Source organism: Anser anser (assembly GCF_964211835.1).
Source record: "Anser anser genome assembly, chromosome: 21".
Classification (NCBI taxonomy): domain Eukaryota; kingdom Metazoa; phylum Chordata; class Aves; order Anseriformes; family Anatidae; genus Anser; species Anser anser.
Genome location: NC_139742.1, coordinates 4198328 through 4219878, shown reverse-complemented (window position 1 = coordinate 4219878; position 21551 = coordinate 4198328). Strand labels below are relative to the sequence as shown.

Below are 21551 nucleotides of genomic sequence, written 5' to 3'. Positions count from 1 at the left end.
TCGGTAGATTCCTCCTCTGGTGATAAGCAAATACGACATTACAAGTCAATTCCATCGAAGATTAAATCCAAGTCTCCTCTGCTCAGCCAAATAAGCAGTTTCTGCAGTCTAAATGCCAGACAGAAAAAATTCACCTATTCCGCCTCCCCTGCCTTTCATCCCAGCCAGGAGCACTGCTCCCCGTGTGCTTGCAGGAGCACCCATGGGAGCAGGGTGTGCTCGGGGGCCGGCAGCTTGCAGCCACCCAAGCGAGAACCGCTCCTGCGAAGATGTGCACGCTCGCAGGTTCATCTACCAGTGGTGTCTGCAAAACCAAGCAGGAGGATGGATACTGAATCTCCCCACTCTACACTGGCTAAACCAGGAGTGCCCACTCAGGCTGGGCTCTGACATGACATTATTCCTTGATCAAAAAAATACAAATCCTAAAACCGCTAGGTGGACTTTATCCACCATATTATGACTGAGTTCAATGGCCTTGCAAGTCCAAGCCTTGGAGTGATGGCTTTACGGGAACATCAAAAGCAGCGAGGGCCTGACCAACCCTCCTGGATGCGTGCACACTTCTCCTACAAGGAGCCGAAAGCGGCTGCAGGCGGCGTCCATTGGGAGCTTCCCAAAAGAGAACCCTTCCTGAATTATGAGCGGGCCCACACACGCACACACTCAACTTCACAGTCCATTGCTTTCCCAGGAGCGGAGTCTGTGCTGTCTGCACCAAGGCAATATATCTCTTTATGGCCTGCCAGTGACTTTACAGAGAGATAAACAAAGCTTTTAAATCAAAAGGAGACGGAGCAGAAGAAAAAAGTTTGGCACCCCAGAACACAGGCTGCTATTTATTTTTTAACCCTTCACAACAAACAGGAAAGCAAGGAGTTTCTTGTGCAGAATCTGCCAGCTGACTGCCATGGGAGAAACTGGAAACCCAAGGGTGAGAATTGAAAGAATTCTCCTAAATTTTAAAATGTATGGCAAAATCTCTGTTCAGGGAAGCATGGGCCTATGTCCATTCAAATTAATCTGAGAAATGGATATGCCACTGAATTTACCTGTAGGACAAGCTGTCTTAAAGTACAACGTTTCTTGGTCTGCTAACCAAGGATGTGATGTGAGACTTCTTTGCCTCACCTACACAGACTGTCAGCTGCTGGGGACAGGACAAGGAGGAACATCTGCTTTAAGCATGTAGCACCACCAACAAGAACCTCATATGAATAACCACCAAATCATCACATATTGTCCTGAGCAGCTTTTAAACTGTGGTCATATAATAGCAAGCAGGACCTTAGCTCCATCAATGTCTGGATTTAATCATCTCAGAGTCGAGTGGAAAGTTGAGTTTTCAAAGGAATAAAAATGCAGAGCTGCTGTGAGTAGGAAAACATCAGGAGGACCCGAAGCATTTTGGTGACTCATTTCATTTAAAAGTTTCATCTTTTCCCCACCCCGTAACCTGTTTCATGGATCTGGGACATGGTTTGTATACGTGGTGCTGGGAGAAGGACTAAACAACATCCCCCCCTCTTCACAGAGAAACTGAAAACTCCTCTACCTTTTCACTGAATGTGAATGTGTTCAAGGCTTCCCTTCATTCCCTCCTAGAAAACTTCTGTTTGTACAGACATAAACTGCACTTGCATCTCAAGAACAAACCTAAATCTTGCCCAGAAGCTACTGCTGTACAACACTGAAAAGAAAGCTTGTGGGGACAGATTTCACAGCATCGGGTCATTCAACTTCAAGCAAAAAAAGAGGGTAAGAAAGGGCTTGGGGCTACCCATGCACTCACATAAGACAGGATCTGCTTTTTTCATACCCTCTAGACTAAGCTAGATACTTTCAAGTGTCCACACGAATGCTCTGAAAAGCCACAAATTTGTACATGCAGAACGGCTATCTGTGTGAGTATGCACAGGCCAGTACTTTGTCTCCAACTCCCTGTTTGCAGCCAGAAGTCTTGCAGCTACATGAAGGGATATTTTTTTAAAAGGCAAATTCTTTCACTAAAATGCGGGCCCATACCAACCAACGTTACATCCACCTTCCAAATCCTAGTCCAAGCCAAGCTGCTAAAAAAGGCTCACTTCAGGTCAGGCTCTTGCACAAGGTGATGTGCAAGAACTACAACAGAAACGAAAAATTACAAATTCTTTCCCACCTGCCCGGATGCTCAGAACTTTCCCTTGCTCCAACTGCACAGCAGCTGAGCCCACCAGCTTCAGCAGAGCTATTCCTGATTTACACCTACATGGAAGTCAGAGGCCAGAAGCCCAAACTCAGTATAAAGCAATATAAAGCTCCCTTGTCTGTGACCCTGAATCTCACCACAGCAATCCCAGCATCTCAGCACAAAAAGACACATTTCAGTATTTCTAGCTGCTTTCACAATTCTCCTCACCCATGACTCCGAGTGCATGAAAGCAACTACATATTCTTCTGATTTTTTTTTAATTATTATTTCTAGCATTTGTTTTTTTTTTCCTTGTGATCACAGCTGAACTTCCTACTGGCCCAGAGGGAGCAGAGAGCAATAACTTTAAATGGCCTCGTAGATGTAGCCATGGCCTGAAGCCAGCACTAATTTCCAATCTTGCTATGCTGAAGAAAGAGGGTGAAAAAAAAATAAAACAAAAAGAGAAAGAATGGAAACCAGAAAAACCAGAAATATCACTTCATGTTAGTGAGAATTGGAAAGTCCTGTTAGTGGTTTCAGTGACAGGTTTAAGTTTCTATTAAAAAAGAGAAGAAGAATTTGGAATATCTGTTTAAAATGAGAGTGAATATTTTTCCTTAGACACAGAACATCCTTGTGACACTCAGGTCTTTGCGTACTGCAGGCAGGATGGAATTTTACTGACCAAATAAAGCATCGTCACTACTTGAGTACAGCAAACATTTGTAAAAACATATTAAACATGTCATAAATTAACTGAATTTGGGAGCCTGTAAACACTCACTTGAACTCGCAGTTCTTTGATTTCACCAGCGTATCCATTTATCTGGATACCCAGAGAATCCCATGTTCATCCCTTAACCCGCTAAAGCACTGGTTTTTAACTCCTTTTGTATTTTCTAAATTCCTTTGGTCCTATTTGGACTACTTGCCATTCCCCTCTGTGACCGTGGATGAAAGTTAAGAGCACCCAGCAAAAAACACATTTTGCAACACCTCGCTTACCTCATGCTTTTACCTCTATCAGGGAAAAAACACATTTACACCAAGCGCCTGTCCAGACTGAGTCAAACTTTAAGCCACACAAGGAACAGATGCAAATCAAAATAAAACTCCAAGAGGAACCTTGCAGGGAAGCACGGCGTTACCCACGGAGACACCCGGCCCAAGGGACGCAGATGCTCTTGCAGGGAGCGCTGTGGCCACGGTCTCCGCCAGGCGAGGCCTGCGGCAGCGACGTACTTGGAGTTTATTGCCACCGAGGCCTCAGTGCACCCTATCCAAAGAGAAACTTCTTGACAAAGTTTTGGGGTCCAGACCCTGAAACGTGGGTCTGGAGCACGAACTCTCTGCTGACGGAGAGGAAAAATGCTGTTTCCTAACACGCTGGTCTCTGATACGGTCGGGTCATGCTGTGGGCCGCACTGCACAGTAACATCTCTTCAGCACAAGGCAACAGGACCAGAAGGTGCTGGAAATCTTATCTCCACACATTCAACCTTCCTATCCAGCACACTGGATTTGGTGTATGGCCCTGCCTGCACCGTGGCCAGGATTTCTGTGTGAGCAGAAGGTAGGGCTGAAGCACGACGTGTCAGAGTTCAGCAGAATACTGTAAACACAACACAAACTTAAAGATAAACTGACGGGGATGGGTCGGTAGTCCAGATTTGGTCTAAAGGGACTTACACAAAAAAGTGTAAAATGCCCATACGTGTGAGGAAGTGAAGAATTTGAAAAATAACAATTAATCCTGTAATGTCAAACAAGGGACAAGGAAAAGAGATCCCGTGCCCTTACACTTTGGTTTCATCCTGTGTTGCTTTCAGGCTTTCCAAATTCACTAGAGAGCCCTACGATAAATGACTTTTTGTTTGGAGGTTGCTTGTCTTGCATTCCCTGAAGAAGGCAGCAATGCCACACTATCTATTTTAATCTCAATAGCTGGTCCTCAAGGCTGCAAGGCATCTTAGTGCTTTAGGTGATACAGAATCAAGATTCTTAAATCAGAGCCATTAGACCTAATGTCTAATTTTAGATGAAATCATCGGTGTTAGGTCCCAAAAGGCTGCCACTAAAGCCAAGGAAACTGCTGCTACTGCTTTCATTGCAAAGTCTTCCTATTTGCCTATGGATAATCCTGGTGAGCATTAGATACAGAGTCTGAACAGCAAACCAGTAAAAACATAGCCAGAAATACCCAAGGAATTCCTTGGAACACAGCCGTAGGGGCTATGGGGACAATTAACGTTGGGTGACAAAGCACTGCTTCATTGTCAAACACGCAAGCTTTGCTCCACCCTCCATTTCAAGTCCTCAATAGGAGACCTATTTCCAGACGTCTAACTCCTACTGAGTTTTCATTGATTTGAATTCAAACTAGTGCCCAGAGAGCAGTGGAAGAATACACGGTCCTTTAAACTTTTAAGTGCTTAAGTATCATTTAAAAACAGGGTGACAAATTTCTCAGGCACCTCAGGTCCCTCTGAAATTGAGCCTTCATTGCCTGCTTCCTTTGTTCTTGACCTAATTGACAGAAAAAAAAATGGCTAAAAATCTGGGTCAGCATGCCTAAACCTCCCACACGGACACCTCACCCCAAACCCCATAGCACGCAGGTAGATGATGCCGCCTGTGGAAGCCGCACTTCTCTTCTGTGGCAGCAGGCTCACAGCCAGCACGTGAAGACGTGGCCCTAGGAGCAGATGTCGCCTCCTAACGTGCACGTGCATTTCTTCCCCGGGAATCCAACTGCTCTTGTTGGTCTGACGCCAAAGATCCCCTCTTGTGACACCCCCCCTCTTTTTTCACCTCCCTGCACTTGGGGTAAGTTGGGAGTAATTTTTGTAACTTCGGAACTGCCTGGGTACGATTCTAAGTAGAATCCAGGTCATTATGTCAAAATGAACTGCAGGTTTAAAAAAAAAAAAAGCCACAACAACAATCAAAACACCCAAACAACAAAAATAGTCATAATTTCTCAGCATTTTATATCAGCTGTGGGCCTATGCAGAAACCGAGGCGATTTGGTCAAAAACCAGATGTTAACTGAGGAGACGCATCCTGCACTGCAGGTCCTTGGCAGTAATGAACAAGCTGTGCTAAGAGTTTTGTGGATCTAAATTACCTTTAGAGGAAAATTGTCCCTGAGAGCGAAGACTGGAAGGGATTTGGGGCAGGGACCAACTCAATTGCGCTTTGTATAGGGTGCCAATGCCCAGACACGCAATTCTTAACTGCTAACAGTATGTGGAACAAAAGAAATATACTAAGGAAAGATCACACAACAGAGAGATTTTACATAGGAGGGTTAGTTAGTTAGATGCCATTCCCAGTCCTGCCAGGCACCCTTTAAACATCACTTGAACACTCTGAAGGGTCTGGTTCTTCATTTAGCAAGGGGCGTCTCATCAGACGGCCTCACCTCACCGGAAAGCTTGTGAGCCTCTTGCTTCGAATCTGCATTGAGATCCCCAAATGAAGGTGCTCAGAAAGAACAGGCAAGATGACAGACTACCAATCATCCGGTGTCAAGCTTCTACTTGAAAAACACTGAGAAACAGGAGAGATGCTGCCCTGCAAAAGTGTGAATGAGCAGAGCCGTACCTATCGCACAGCCCCGTTCAACCAGAAGCTCACCCAAAGACAGCAATGTTTTTTGGGGAGACACCTCTGGTTTTTGGAAAGGTCCTGTTTGGGCAGGAAAGCATGCAGGTCTGTGTTGTGCCAGGCTGATCTGAGGCCTGAGGGGAAAAATGGTAATTGTTTTTTTTATTTTTCATCTCCCCCCTACATCTCACTAACAGCTTCGGCTGCAGCCACATTCTATTTTTTCCCCTTACAATTGTTTCAATAGATTCTTTATGGTTTATGGGTTGGTTGGTTTGTTGGTGTTTTTTCTTGTGTGTGTGTGTTGTGTTTTTTTTTTTTTTCCCCTTAAACCGAAGCCTGAAATATGCTCTGAATTAAGAAAAAGCTCCATGTCACTTGGGATTGGACTGCTGCTGAACTGTTCCGTGTGTGTGCGCGTGTGTGTGCGCGCAACCTCCTGGCCAAAAATGCCTCAGGGGCTCTCCCTAACTGTTGGGGTCCTAAAAAGGGTCCGCTTTTCCTGATTGGCCTCCCTCCGACACGGCTGGGGGGAGAGCTTGGGGGGAGCGCTCTCCACCCCCACTAGCACCACGCTCCCTCTCTAGCACATCTGTCCAAGCTTGCTCACTGCTGGCCCTTTCCTTCCCCATATGCTACAGGCATTCTTGGCCTGACTGAATCCTTAGTGCATTAAGCAGGAGGCCCCTGGTTCAAGAAATCTCCCCCACTTATAACGTGGAGTGCAGAAGAAATGGTGTGTGCGGTGGAGGGGTGAGAAGAAGGGATCAGCGAGGGGGAAAGAAAAAAAAAAAAAAAAAGGTGTGCGTGGGGAGGGGGAACATCTCGCCTGTTACCTTTATCGGAAAAGAAGGCCATTCACTGCGGGAACATAACACATAGCTTTGGCTTTTAACCTTTCCTGTTCCCCAGGCAAAGTGTGAAGGTGGGACTGCACAGAGGCTCACTGTGTGGAAGCGCCGATCCAGAGGCAGAGGTCTCCTTGGTCCACGCAGGCTCTGTCTCCAGTTAGGGCAGTTTATTCTGGGATGGTGCAGCTGTGCAGCAAAACAACACACTTAACACACACACACACACCCCAAACAAGAAACCTTCTGGATATCGCTTTGTTTGGTCCCAGGTTTAAGACTGGAATTTGGGAACTGGTCGGTGCAGCTGGAAATCGTCTTGTCTGGCTTGTGCTGGGCCAGCCCCAGCGAGGGTCAGGCGCAGGGGCAGCCAGCAACGCTGCGCAGCCGCCCTCACACCTATGTTCAGGCTACCTAACGGCATCTCAGCCCCCGTGGCACGAAAAACGGCAACCCCAACGCTAAAAGTGCAGATTGGTGGTGCCTTTCCTGAGGCGAGGACCAGCTCTTGACATTTGGACGATGGCCTCCCACTGCCCAGACGCACAGAGCAGCACCTCAGGAGGGAGGACGGGGTGCTGGGAGTGCAGACGGCTGCCAGCCTCCACTGCTCTGCTTCTCGCTAGGGCAATTGCCAGCAAAACCACTGAACTTCCAGTACCCAGGTATCCTGCACACCTTGTGCCGCTGTTCCAAAATGACTGTGGGCATTGGGTTGTACCCGCAGCCGTACTGTAGCTCATTTTGCTGTACTGAGCTAGCTGGGCTTCACAGGGACTGTGGCATCCCCAGGGAGAGGCAATCCTGAGCGGGATAACACAGTGCCAGCCCTGCACTGTGCCAGCTGGCCCTCATCTGGAGAAGGCTTCCCATGAAGTCAGCATGGACTAGTCCTGAGGAAACACTCAAAAGGCACTTCGGGGTGAAAGAACAGCAGTGTTTGGGGCTTTTTTTTGTGGTTTCTTTTTGCAAGCGCCACGAAATATCAAATGCGGCCCGCTATAGATATTTGGCCTTTCTGGAGGCCACTTCCATTTACGCAAAACCCGTGTGCTACTACTGCAATTACGTTACCTTCACATCCCTTTTACATTTCTCTAGTCATGCATGAAAAACAAACAGCATATGATACCATTTATGACCCTGCAGTTGCAAGCTAGAAAGAAAGAGGAAAATCGAAGTACATCCTAAATCATCCCTAGTTTTGTCAATGAGATGTTCATCAGTCTCAGGAAGCTGTAAGTCTCTGGGGCTCTTAGACACTTTGACAATCCCAACCTCTATGGACCTATGTATCAAAAAGTGACCTGTGATTTAAAAACGGAGGACTCAGTTTCCAGGAAGCAACATTCACCTGTTAGCAGGGATCTTGGGAATGGAAGGGTGCATCTGCATCAAGGCATCACTTCCACCTGGTCACAGTTCTCTCACAGTCAGCTGTAAATAACAAACCATCAGTTTAAAAAAAAATGCATTAATCACCAATCATGGCACAATAAGGAAGAAAAGCCAAACAAAGGCAGAGAACTGTATGAGCACCACCAAGGAACTGCTGAGGAAGACTAAGATCATACGGAACAATTACTCCCCATTGTCTGCTGTCCAAATAACCACAGATGAGACAGACACAATGCCTCTCCCAGAACATGAAGGATATTTCAGTTAAAGGACACTTGGCCTGGAGATTTCAGTTTATATAATAATACATGAACTAGAATAGCCTTGATGAAACTTCATCTACTTTGTTCCTCACCTACTGTAAACCATGCACGAGTGTTGAATGAATAAAATCTTTCATGATTATAAGAACTTTGATGCTTCTAAAGCCTAATACCTCTGAAAAAAAAAAAAACAGAGTAGGTAAACTATCAACACTCCATCCACCTGCCAGTTCCTAACATTTCACTCAGTCTAATCTTGAAATGCATTTACCATTACAAACTAAGCAGTAAGGGCCAGAAGACACCTAAAGCCGCAATCTAGCTTTTTCCCTCACAGAGGGCAATATAAAGTACTCCTAGACCATTCCTCACAGATGACCAACTTTTTTTTTTTGAGACCTCCAAAGAAGCAGACCCAGTAACATTCTCACACAGCTTATTTTAGCCCTGAACTTGAAGCTAGAAAGCTTTTCTTAATATCTCAACTCACACCAATTATTTTTCTCCTACTCATTGCTGCTATGAAGAACAATTCATCACCATTCTCTTTCTAGCAATGTTTTACATATTGGAGGAATGTTATCACATCCCATCAGTCTTCCCTCCTCTAGACTAAACAAATCCAATTCTTTCAATCTTTCCTCATAGGTTGCGTTTTCCAAACCTCTTATCATTCCTATGGCTCTCCTTTAGTCTCTCTCCAATTTGTCAAGATTTTTCTTAAACTGCACAACCAAAGCGGAACACAGCCAAGGCTGTACGAAGGTTGCCTGAAAAGCAAAGTTTACCCCTCGTCTTTTACCCACAAGTCTCACTAAAGCTCTCCATAGCATGAGTTGTCTTTTCTGAAGCAGTTTTATCACATTATACCATATTCAGTTTATGATCTTCCAGTGCCCTGCATCCTTAATTGTCTTAATTTGTAAATACTGTTTCCCTTGCGAAGTATTTTCTGTTTCACATTCTGTTCTGCACTTGATTGATTTCATCAACCATTAAGATTTTTCCTTCTTGTTTTTTTTTTTTTCCTGGCATTTCAGGCTGCTAATTTCAAATTACCAGGTACTAAAATCATTTGAGTTCTGTTTCTCCTTTCCAAAATGCTGCAGTTCTACCTAACATGACCTCTGCAAATTGTATCAGCGTGCTTTCTCTATTATCATCCAAGACAGTCAGTGAAGTACTGAGCACTACCCAGCCCTGGGCAGACCCTAGAGGGACCCCATTTGACATCCCCTCCCACCTTGACAGGAAACTGTCCCTATTTACTTTTTGAGCCTTAATTTACAGGTTAGTCATACACCCACGTTGTAAGAATTCGAAATAGAGGACGTTTTTCTACTTCTTCAACTACGAGTACACCACAAATGACAGCATGCAAAGCTGTACTAAAAATCAACACACATCATATCTACTTCTTGGTTTTTATTTACTAGTTCATCTGTCCTGCAAAGAAATTGTACTGGTTTGACATGATTTGCTCTTGACAAATCCATATTTGCTGTTTCTTATTAACTTCTTATTCTCTGAGTGCTTGTAACAGCTAATTCTAGAAACTTTTGGGGTACTGAAGTGGGTTTTACTGTTCCATAATCCCCCTGGTTCTCATTTCCCCCTATGTAAAAATAGGCTCTATGTTTACCCTTCCCCGGGCCTCTGACTCTACCTTGGTCATCTGCGAACTCTGAAAGATAATCTCTAATCGCTCTGGGATTGTTTCAGCTAGATCCCAAAGTACTCCAGGGTAGATTTCATCAGGCCCTGCTGAATTGCTGAATATCTAAATTATCTACATTTTAGCCAGCACAGTCTTCTGCTATTTTAGATGATCCCCTTGTTAAAACTTACTGCATTATTATACAATCACAATCAACCTTTTTTTTGGAGAAGCAACCAAAAAAGGCATTGAATACTTCATTCTCTGTATCATTTGTTATTTCCTCTCCTTCCTTTTTAAGTAACAGACTAACTATCCTATCATTTGCAGTTTTTATGTTTGCACTTATGTTTTTAAGGGGGGTTGATTCAGGGACTGATTTATGGGGAGTAAAGTAATGCAAAAGCAGGGTCTGTATTATCTAGAAACTCAGATACCATGAGCACGAGTCGATGCATAATTTTTGGCTTCAAAAATAGCTCAGAGACCATTTAAAAAAGACAACATTTTCTTGGATATTAACAACGTCTAAATAATATTAAAAAAAATGTGCAAAAGCTTCTGCTTTCCTTTAGGAAAGTTTATCATGCAACTGGCCTACTCACGACCATGTGTGCATGCTTGTGCATTTGTGTATGAGCTGATGACCAAAAGCATTTTGAAAAGCAAATTTAAATGCTAATATGTTCAATAGATAATTTCTCATCTGACCAAATCATCTCCAAAGACATTTTCTCCACAGATATCAAAGAAAGAAAAGAAAGATGATGACAAAAGCACACAATGCACTTTGAAAGCAAAATAACTCAAAGTTAAGTACTTTTTTTTTTACTTTTTTTTTTCTAAGTGTGGCCATTAACAAGAGATCCTTGGAAACCCTGCGGGTTTTATGGAGTTTGATGAGCTCTTAATTAGAAATGGCTGAAATTTAAGCTGAGGACTTCTGAAAGCTGTGGCTGGATGGAAACAGGAGGCTTGCTTCTGCCTGATTTCCTACTTAAAAACAGGCTTATGCACAACTTCTAATAAAGCAGCTAAGAATGATAATGCTGTAGTGGACTGGTAGCACAGGGACAAGTGTTTCTGATAAAACACTGACTAAAGAGAATTTCTTCCCAAACTCAGACCAAAATAGACTTTGATCAGAGAAAAGGGTAAATGGTTCAGAAGAAGGTTGGAAGCATCAAGAAAGGAAAGAAGGGTAAGGCTGGGTCAGAAGAGGCCAAGAAAAAAAAAAAAAAGTGGAATTTGAGAAATGGAAAGAGTCAGGCAATCGCAAAAGCTCTGAAAAGCATCTGGGAAAAAATCCCAGAGTTTCAAAAGGCATCTAGGTGCCTAGCTCTCTGGCGGTCTCAGCCTAAACTCTTAACTGGTGCAAATGAATGTTGCTCGAGTGAAGGCAGTGGAGACATTACTGATTTCAAAGGCAGTTTTGCTAATTCCTTCAGACATCTTATAAGCAGGAAAGAAATCTGACTACTGAACTTTGCTTGCCCGTAGTGGGATGATTGAACATCCTCTGTCTCCTCTTTATTAACTCGTAGACACAGAAACCAAGCTGCAGCACACCTGGAATCGCTGCGATCCTCTGCGCACTCACAGGACCTACTGCATACGCTTTCAGGAGCTTTGAGAAAGTGCCCTGAAAGAGTTGAGGCTTTTTATCTATTTCCAAGTTGTACCTGAAAGCAATACATTTATCTCTCGCATATACATCTTAACTGTTCGCCTGTTCTTTGAATTTCAGGCTGCATTTGATTAACTCTGCAAAATATTTTGGGATGCAGTCAGGCTGGAACAACATATGCAGAATAGATTATGATTATGCAGGGTGAACCAGATCACCGAACATGAGACAGATTAGCAGCTATACTAGACAGACAATCTATTTAAGTCTTCTGCTTTTCATTGTGATTTAATTGAATTAAAATATTGTGTTTTTTTTTTCCCAGTGTATTACTTGGAAATAGGATTTCTTTTCTATGTGGAAGATTAGCATTATTATTTAAGGGTGTTCTGGACAAAAGCCCATTTGTACAAATCGTTGAAGAGCTGCACTTGGTACTGTTCAGGTCTTTCTTTATCTTCTGATCTTCTTCACTCTTCCTATAAAACAATCGGACACTCGAGCTGACTGCAGCATCTCCCTCTGATCAGAAAGTGTGATGCTAAGGAACAGGACTCCAGATCTGTATCCAAACACCGGTGTGCCAGGGGTCTGCGGGAGGTGAGGGTCTGTTCACAGCCCTTACCAAGCCATGTCCCACGCTGAGCTCCTGGACACGGCTCTGGGAAATGCCGTGGCTGCAGGCAGGCTGATGCGGAACAAGCTGGGGGGAGCCATATGAGTTGCATGACAACAGCAGAAGCGTTCTTCTGAAGCTTTTGATTTTAATTGTTTACTTCAGAAAAGTGGAGATAAGTATCAGCAGCTGGACACAGGGTAAATCGCAGCCACAGAGCTTGTGTAAATACTGAGGTTTCTGAAGAATGAGCTTATGTCAAGCAGCTTCAGGCAGGGAGCAGGCCAGGAAAGCCCTGGCTCGCTGGGGAAACTCCTGCTTCTCGTGCCTGTGGACATGTCCGAGCAGGCCCCAACTCGCCGAGGTTAAAGCCAAACACATTTCTGCCTTCCGAGCCTGGCCCCTGGCTTGAAATCGGCGTGATGAATCAGAGGAAAGGAAGGATTAAAAATGGGAGGGACTCTTAGGGGATGGTGACCTGCTTGCTACAGGGCCCGAGCCCCCACCTCGGCCTCAGCTTGCCCACACACCGGCCCCTTGGCCAAGGCTGAGCGAGGAACCAGCCCCACACTCAGCCCGCGCAAAGAACAGGCGAGTGGTGTGGTTAATGTGTTTAGACACACACGTGAGGGGAGGGATGGGAAGAAAGAGATGAGAAAGTGCTCTCTGGAGTCCCCGTTTTAATTAAAGAGTACTCTCTAATGAAATAACCATCTACAAAGCTGTCTTCCAATTATGAGGCCTCCCCTAACACTTTCAGCATCTCCCGTGGACACTCCTGGAGTTTTCTGCACTGAGTGAGCCAAAGCTCCTCGCTCCCTCCTGTCCCCACGGCCTCCACCTAGCAGGAGAAGACCCCACAGGAGCCCAGCACAGTTCGACAAAAGCAGGGTGGTTACGTTCGCTGGAAACCAGGGGGCAAAAAGCAGAGAAAAATGAGAGTCGGACTCCCAGTAAAGATCAGTGGGAACTGGGGAGTCGGCATGGCTGCCCTCCTCAGAGGTATCCTCCGCACCGTGGGGGTTCACCTAGAGAAGACTGGGGCATCGCGAGGTAAAGCCAGATTATATGAGCTATAGGTTATTGGTTTTCTCTCTGCTACAAAAGACCTTTAAGCCTCCTTTACAACTTCATACATGTGAGTACACCCCTACACCTGGCTGCAACTCCTCTCTGAAATCCAGAGGCGTTCATATGAGAGTAGGGTCTCCCAAACGGATCCTGTTTCAGGTCTTCCCCAGTCTAACATTAAAAAAAGCTTACTTAATTGTTTCAATTTCATAAAATCTCATTTTATTAGAATTTCCAACATCCCCTGGGATCACGGTGGAATTAAGCTTTACCTGTCTGGCAACATTGATTCTAGTATCGTGCAATGTACTGGGTATTGCAACATGAGGGGAAATAAATCAACTCCTTTCTTTTACATTTCTGATCAGAAGACAACAGATAAAAACTGCTTTGGGTACTACTTTTGGGTACTGCAAGACAAATCATACCCCTTCATTCAGAATACACTTCCTGAAAATGTTGGTCTGGCCTGAAAGGTTGCTTTTTTTTTTTGCAACATTATTCTACTCAAGAGCTTTATACTAATTGTTCTGATCAGCAATAACATCTTCTGTTTTCCCATTTTATGGACATTATGTAAAGTAAAAGGACAATGAAGTAAAATGGATTTTGTCAAAGCCACCAAACCATTACAAAAGAAGATTCGTTGCATAATGGATGCCCTTTTCCCCATAGGGACAGAAAAATACCCTGGCTTCAGCCTAATTTTTTTGTTTTGTCTGTTTGATATCTGATGCCTACCAGAAGGATTTGTAAAGAAACCTAAGGCATTTAGACTCCAATTTAATGGGATTTAAGCATTTACTTCTGTTGGAAATGTTGAAAACAATATACTAAAGACGAAACGAACTACTGAGTTTTAATCACCTCCTAACTTGATACCTTCAACAACAACACACTGAAAAACAGAAGAAAATTATGGGGCTGGAGGCAGCAGAATGCAAATGAACCCTTCCAAGTCTTGACTTTCCAAAACATTTCAGACTATTAGTTCTCAGTAATTTCAACCGGGGCTGCAATTACTAAAGACTTCTGAAAGTCAGCTGTCAACTTTTAAAGCGTTTTCTTTTTCCTATAATAGCAGATGGTTTGGAGATACAGCGGTTCTGAATGCTCACTTGAGGAACCTGAAGATTTCAGAAACAGATTTTAAAACTGACAGTCAATTGGTAAGTTTTTAGACTATTCTATAAGGCTAAGAAATGGCAAAAAGAAGAGATCAGGGGGAGACAATAAAAGAGAAAATATGAACAGGCTTTCTCAAAATAACCAGAGCTCTGTGGCAGTAACTGGGGAATAACAGAACCTGTTCGGTGTCTGCATCCGCTACTTTTGCCTTTACTCTTGTTGAGTAGTAGCATTAGTTTCACTGAAATCAATCAGCCTGCCTCTGGAGTCAGCTGTTATTTAATTTCACTGAAGGGAAAGGGCAGAATCAAGCCAGCAAATACTATCACGCTTATAGATATGTTTTGTTATGTTACATGAGAAATAGTAGCGTGGGACTGCTGGGAGTTTTCAGACTGATAAAGCTGTTATCGTATTTCTATTTTTCACTGGGGAATTGCAGCACCAAGAGATCAAGGTCATATTTAGTAGAAAGAGCTTAAGGGGTGTTTTACATATGAATAACTTTAAGCATATGTTTAAGTGTTTATCTGCAGTAGAGTATCTCCAAATGGCCTAAGACAAGACAGATCAAGCAAAGTCCACAGCAATGATCACCCATGAGCCCCAAGTAGCAGCTCAGGGCTGTAATTACAAAACCATCGATTCTTTGCAATGATAGCTCTATTAATGTCTTCATTTTCTCATCCCAAAAGATCATTTCTACCCCTTATAGTCGATCTAGCAAAGGAAAATAGGGAGATACGAGTTGCAAGTCCCTCTCTACTTCTTACCTAAATACAGCCTCTTAGCTCATTAAGAACATCACACAGTCCTAAGCTCCTCATTTTAACAAGAGATGAGAGTTCTACCTGGAGTGCTTCAGTGACTCTCTCAGACAAGTCTGAAGCTCTCGAGACTAGTGTTAAATGCACTGGGTGTTTCTTTTGCATTACTCAGGTCCTTCAAGAAGTCAGGGGGAGAAATGAATATGTATTCTATATGTCAGCTAGTTATATCAAAGCCTATCTGTGTCTAATTATGGAAAACAATCTGCCTATGTGAAGTTAACAGGGAAAGCTCTAAACGGATGTTGATTAGAGAGTGCCTCTGTAGAGTACTTTTTGAGAGGTCATTTTGCAGAGTTTAGATTGAGATGGATGAAGGTGAGGTATTTGGCAGTGAATTGCATCTTTGAAGTGAATGACGAGATCAGGTTCTAGCATGGAAGCACAGAGGTTGCAGTGACATTCATCTGCAGGGGAGGCAAGTGGAATTACTAAGAGAATGAACAAACTAATTCGCAGGAGCAAGAAGCCCTTCTGAAGTGAGTGGCTGTATTTACTTTAAAGGTGCACATGAACTTAAAGGTTAGTCCGAGTCATGTGAGAGAAAATTAGTGAACGTTTTGCTGAAGATAATGGCACATGGGGGATACTCAATAATTTTCAATATAACTCTTTTATGATGAGCTTTTACTTCAGATTAAATTTTTCCTTACCTCAAACAACACTCATTAGGGTGAATATTTTCCATTAAAAGTTCTGTGCAGCCCTGAAGGTACGATCCAAGCTCAATCACTTTGACCAAAAGAGAGGGTGTTGCTTTTTTTCTTCATCTGCCCCAAAACACTGACAGTGAAAATAAAGCATGGCATTACCCTAAATGATGTGCAGATGATGGGCCCAGACCTTTGGTGCTCAAAAATGACAGACTTGCCGAGCAGAGAATATGACCCATGTATTCAAGCCTTCGTGGAGATTGAGCCTGATACGGAGCAGAGGAAACGCCACAAGCTCCTCTTTCTCAAATGGTGTTGGCACTCCTCGAGACAATCCCACCAGATTTATTACATCTCTGAAAACATCCTACTGTGCTTTATACCTCCTTGTGGAATAGCCACAATTTACTGGTAGCCATAAGCCATTAGGTGGATATGGTCCTTCCTCTTTCTCTTTGATTTCAACAAACAAAAATCCAATGTACAACAAAAAGCTGCAGATAGGAACTCCACTGAGCGTTTGACTGTAAATGAAACCCTCAGTAGCTGATTGCTTGGAAGTGAGAGCAGAGGTTGAAAAGTAAATGCACTTTGTCCAGTGCACAGCATTGCTAAAATAATTTCTGACAGCCTGTGCCAAAGCACTGAAGTCAACAGACTTGGCTAATCCACTGTGATAAATGCAACAGTTACAAAAATAAATACCTTCAAAAAGCAACTGGGAGTTGGCCAACATGAACAATCCGAAGAAAGCCATACTTGTCACCCCTAAATCTTGAAATAGCAGAAAAACTTATCTTTCCAGTGACATTTCTAACAGGCACGGACAGGCCCTGCTTGACATCTGCCACGGACACCTCACTTCCAAATAGCCTTGTTCTGCTCCAAAGGACCATCAGTAGGTACCGGCTGTACAGATTTGTCTTATTTCCATGATTTGCTTTAGCCAAACATCACCAGCTCTAAAAAGCACCCAATATTCAAACTGTTCTATAGGACCTTCTGTTTTCTTTCTTTGTTGCTTGGCATTGTTGTCACTTCATCACTTATAGAGATGGGCAGAACAATTTGAGTTGACTTTTGAGCCGTATGCATCAACACCAGGAGAAATAATGACTCTCATACTTACAACTTCTGCTCTATTATTTCATACAGAATGGAGAATGAAAATATAGCTTAACTAATTTTTGGCAATTTAACATATATTTTTTTAACAATTTAATGCATTTTTTGACCATTTAACTTACTTCAAAGCATATTTCGTTAAGGACAGAGAAAGAATTGCCATGGAGAGAAACGTATAAGGGAGAATAGTGAAATGCAAAATATATCTAAGAAGTGTCCTTTCCTTTGGCCCACTTCCCATGGAGCCTTTCAGTCTAATTTATTTGGTACTGCAAATCTCAGAGAAGTCAATGGACTTCTTTGCAATTTCTAGAATAAGCCAGGAAAGAAAGATGCAAGTACTTGTAAGGAAATCCTTGAATTTCCTATAGCTTTTTACGCAGTGGCTTAATGTCTAGACTCTTTCTTGGAATGAAGGCTCTGGATCATTTTCCTTTTTTCCCCCAAGTACTGCCCTGCATGACTGCAAGGCAGGAAAAGCCAGCACCTCTCAAACTGTTCCATTGCTTTCATTACATTTGTACCTCGCTTTCAAACTTTGTATAGCAGGGTTATGTTGTAAATATAAATACATAAATGGAAAGCTAAAAGGAAATTTTAATCAGCATTGATTTTACATATTTTTCACTAATTCTGCATTTAGTAAACCTTCACCATCTCACAGTTAGGCCTTCCATTTCTTAAGTTAGTTTATAAATCTTTTCATACAGATTAGGCTGCAGCTCTCCATACAGATGAGCGTTGCTCATCTCACGCTCATTCTGCTTTCAGAGCAGGTACACCCAGATTTTGCTCCGTTACAACCATTTCAGTTCAGTCTATGACATTCTGTTGCCATCTGTGTATCGGTGCATCACTGGCCTTGCTGCAGTCCTACTAACACAAAGCTTTAGTTGTACTGCTGTGCTGGTTTTGCAGGTCCATCTCCATGCTTTAAGAGGGTGATAATTTACTACAGTTTTCATTAAAGAGAATTCACTCTTGAGTGCTAGCAACTCCTGCTTTAATATTTCAGATACAAGCAGCCTCTGTACTTTAATCCATCCCCGGACAAGATGCAGTCTGCCACCAACAAAGTTACGTGATTGACAGCACAACCTTTGTGCTCCTGCTCAAACGTGCTCCCTTCTGAACTTCAACCATTTCTTCCAACTTCAAAGCCAGAACCAGAAGGGCTTAGTGATGCTAGCAGGTAGACCATATACCATTAGTGTCCATTAAAGTTAGAGCTGAAAAAATCACCTCCCATTGCAGACCTGGAGTGAATTCTCCATGACCACCGAACTCCCATCTCCATAACCTCAGCACTGCTACCCCAACCAGTCCCTCCTGCATACCATGGTCCCCATCCTGTCTGCAGAAGGATTAACACACTGCCCGTCACACTTACACCAGAATAACTTCGTCCTGTAAAGCAGTTTTATAGACATCAGCAGCTCTGGTATGACTGCACATCCACAATAGGAGCTTGCAGTGATTTAACTACCGGAGGTTCCAAACTATTCTTTAATTTAACCACAGCTTCCAAGTTTAAAGTAGAGAGCAAAGTCATGGTGGCAATGGCAGAACAGTGCTTGTCAGGCAGCCCTAAATCTGCAATGCATTAACCGTGGTTGGAGAGAGCCTGTTTATTAATTCATAGCATAGGTTCACAGAGTTATTGTGTATTAATCTATTAAGATGTAGAGTCACTGGCCTAAACTTCAAGAAGCGTGGGATCGGCTAGAGAGTGAGTCCAGTACCTAAGGCAGGGATGAAAATGAGAAGCTTAAATTTGAGCAAATTTGGGTCAACTTTGGTGGAGGTACACACGCTTTGGCATTGCTGCTTTACTCTGTTTTAGATCAGCAGCAGCAGAGCCAAAACTTTGCAGAGGTTTTTCAGACATTTAGTCTCCCTTTAGTCATGGATCGTTATCGTAGGTATTAACACTGAAATAGGATAATGAAGTTATGAAAGGCCAGCTCAAGTTATCTGCCGTCCATAATGCGCTCCATCAGATGAGCCGAAGTGACAGAACAGAGCCTCAGAGCACTTCATGCATTATGGATCGCTGCTTGCATCTCACAGGCACTGCATTCTTACATCACTGCTTTACAGGAGGCATGAGACAGGAACTAATGTATGCGTGTCTTAGCACAGTATGTAATGCAGTGAAGTCCTGACCTTGTTCAAAGTTACTAAGTGCTATTAATATATATAATGGAAATAAATATTAGCCTTGCTTTGCAGATCGAGCAACCTGAGACACAAGGCCCCTAAGCGATTTGTCAGGACCAACAGGGTGCCAGGTATCCTGACAATTTCTTTTATTCTAAGCACCAGACAAGTTCATTCCCATCCATCCTAGCACTCCTGCAGGGAGGAGGAGAAGAAGAAGAAAAAAAAAAAGCATCCCCTCTAAAAATGCTCCTGCTTTATCAGCAAAAAGAGGGTGATAACAAAACCAGCTCAGGCCAGACAAAAGCTAATTGAAGCATATGGGCTCAAGCAGATACTTAGAAGCACAGCCTTAAAATAGCCCAGCAGGACTAAGGGATGAATCTTCTTCAAGCACTGCAACAAGGAAGTGGCAGTCAGCAGTAAGGCTTAAAATGAAGCACGATAAAGCATTTCCAGGCAGGTCAGGCACCTGCTTCAGACTTTCTGAAAGGACAATGTGGTCCACTGTGCTGAAAGCAGCAGTGGCGAAGAGAACATATCCCTAAATCACTCTCCTACATGAGATGGCTGCCTGAACTTTCCAGTGGGCACTCTGAGTCCTACCATAGCCTTGCCTTAGAGCCAGCCTCAAATATATGTATGAGATCATGGGTATGGAGGTGCTATTGATGCTGCACTGAAGTGACCTTCTCTAGAACTTTGAATTTAAATGGAAAACACCATAGACAACCAGACAAGAATTTGACACACTGCCTGGAGAGAGAACAGACTGTTTCAGTGCGTGCAAGAGGAATGCTGTATGGCAGTAAGTAATAGGTAGCATCCATTAGGCAGGATCTCTTTGGACACAGAGCTGGGGGATAAGTTTTCAGTGTGACACTGAATTCTTCAGACACTGTAGTAGGCTTAGCTTCTTTAAACGAAATTTGCTCAGAGGAATATAAGCCATTTCCAAGCATGAACAGAGTACATTAAAGCACTGACTCAGGCTTTGATTCAGAAAAGCACTTAAGCACCCTTCTTGTAAAGGGATACTTTTCGGTGCTCGGACCTTGGAAGGGAAGGTGTATTGTGGTCTCTTTGGCTCAATGCCACACATCAGGGCATAAAATAAAGCTCAAACTAATGCAATTAAGGAGGAATCCTTCACAGTGGACATACTTAATCCATTACTGCCCACCGCAGCAGTTCTTGCACCTAGGACTGGCCATTCCTAGGAGCAGCACGCTGACTAGGCAGGGGAATGACCCATTTTAATGAAGGCATTGTCTGAGATATTTAATAAAATACTTTTGCTTTGTTCTGTGAATTTGACACTGATGACACTGTTCTTCAGCTGTGATAGGCTTGCATGTGCTTATAATCTGGCACAAGGAACACTTCACATGAAAACAACTTCCATGGGACGGCGAGCTTCTTGCCACAGCACTGATGGGCAAGAGCCTCAGGGGACCGAATTTTGCATGCGAGAGCAGTGGTGTGGGAGGGGGAAACACAGGTAGAAAAGGCTTGACTTCATAAAGAAAATGTCTGGACTTGAAGAAGGAAAATAAGCAAACCAAAAAGGGGAGGAGGAGCAAACACCACACTATTTCACTGCTGGCTGAACAGTTTTGGGAAAGAGATTAAAAAGAATCTCACCAAAGTTTATCTTTTTTAAATTGTGCCAAAACTTCAAAATAAATAAATAAATAAATAACCGCAACAACCTTTTGATGCTATTCATCTTTACCATGAAAACATCAATGATATTGATACCAAAGACTCTAAATCACAGACTCATTCATCTTGCAAGCAGCATTCATTTGTAATTCTACAGCATTTTATTTCATGATGGACTAGTAAGTGTTTGGTAGTGCATTTTGCAATAATAATAAACTAAAAGCAACATGAGACTAAACTAAAAGCAACTGTAACTTGGCTGTTAAATCTTTTCTTGAAAATGCTGTGAGCTTGCCAGAATATTTGGTGAGAGATGTCAGGCTTGCAAATTGACATAGAAAGAATTAACCAGGTTCTATTGTATACTGCAGACTTTGCTTGTAGCTATTCCTTATGATCCATTTTCCTAACTTCTTGCAAATGTTTTTACTATAAATATTATTGCCATTAACATTCTTATTGTGGGACACCTATAGTTTTAGTTCAAATCCCAGTCCGGATTAGATCCTCATCTCTCATGCTGTAGACACGACTTCTCCACGTACCTTCAAACTGTTACGTAGACTCAGAGATGTTATTCAATGCAGGAAAATACAATGGGTAAGCTAGGAGAATTGCTTCCTTTTAGATGAGAAAACTGATCTTCGGTGTCATGGCCAGGTTACATCAGGAGTTAACAGCAGAATTAGTTATTCTTATTTCAGTCCCTTAATGACGCAATCATCCTT

The 21551-nt window shown here is 43.1% G+C and overlaps 1 protein-coding gene across 15 annotated transcripts in view; it reads right to left on the bottom strand.

Annotated features, from left to right (window-relative positions):
- PAPPA (pappalysin 1) overlaps positions 1-21551 on the bottom strand; it is a 361421-nt gene that overhangs the window by 244186 nt on the left and 95684 nt on the right. For 9 of the 15 annotated variants that reach the window (XM_083807365.1, XM_083807366.1, XM_083807377.1 and 6 more), the window contains 2 exons: positions 7988-8070; positions 6622-6822 (listed from right to left, as the gene is read on the bottom strand). The exons of 3 other annotated variants lie outside the window; for them this stretch is intronic. The gene's annotated coding sequence lies outside the window, so the exon portion shown is untranslated. The remainder of the gene's footprint in view (positions 1-6621; positions 6823-7987; positions 8071-21551) is intronic. 3 more of the 15 variants (XM_083807364.1, XM_083807362.1, XM_083807376.1) reach the window with 2 other exon arrangements.